The sequence below is a fragment of the Anoplopoma fimbria genome, unplaced genomic scaffold (assembly GCF_027596085.1).
Source record: "Anoplopoma fimbria isolate UVic2021 breed Golden Eagle Sablefish unplaced genomic scaffold, Afim_UVic_2022 Un_contig_4035_pilon_pilon, whole genome shotgun sequence".
Classification (NCBI taxonomy): domain Eukaryota; kingdom Metazoa; phylum Chordata; class Actinopteri; order Perciformes; family Anoplopomatidae; genus Anoplopoma; species Anoplopoma fimbria.
Window position 1 is genome coordinate 1 of NW_026548056.1, and position 614 is coordinate 614.

Consider the following 614-nt stretch of genomic DNA (forward strand, 5'->3'; position numbering starts at 1 on the left):
CATTGTGTCTGGTCAAGCACTGCAACATTCCACTCTGGAAGCGCTTTGTTATTCAAGACATTTACCCTAAATGGTACAAACAGGGCAGCCACCACATGACACCAAGCTACTACAATTGCATTGGCTGGGAATCGAACCCAGGTCAACTGCTTGGCAAGCAGCTATGCTTACCACTATACCACCAATGCACACAGAAAGGCTCACATAATGGCATAAAATTGAGTGAAGGGAAGATTGAATTGGCAAATATCGTTGAGTATTGACACATTTTCGCTTTGACCTGGAGCTACAAAAGTGATCTTTGGCTTCCATGGTGTAATGGTCAGCACTCTGGACTTTGAATCCAGTGATCCGAGTTCAAGTCTCGGTGGAAGCTTGTCATTAAGGAGGTGCATGCTGCAAAATTCTTCGGAGCACAATGAATAACTATGTCCTTTTGTTCCCAGGCTAGAGTAGAACTCAAACGTGACATGGAGATAAATCAGTCATTGAAAGTCCTGTAGCCCAGAAACATCGTTGTCAATGGTTGTCAATCAAATGTCTGTTTTACCAAGGCACAACTTTGAACGTCCAGAACACATTTTGTCTGGTCAAGCACTACAAAATTCCAATAT

At 43.0% G+C, this 614-nt stretch overlaps 2 non-coding genes across 2 annotated transcripts; one reads left to right on the forward strand and one right to left on the reverse strand.

Annotated features, from left to right (window-relative positions):
* Positions 1 to 116: 116 nt before the first annotated feature.
* trnag-gcc (transfer RNA glycine (anticodon GCC)) lies at positions 117 to 188 on the reverse strand. Its single transcript has one exon. It is a non-coding gene; the product is annotated as a tRNA-Gly (tRNA).
* A 116-nt stretch (positions 189 to 304) lies between these two features.
* On the forward strand, positions 305 to 376 carry trnaq-uug (transfer RNA glutamine (anticodon UUG)). The gene has a single exon. It is a non-coding gene; the product is annotated as a tRNA-Gln (tRNA).
* The last annotated feature ends 238 nt before the right edge of the window (positions 377 to 614 follow it).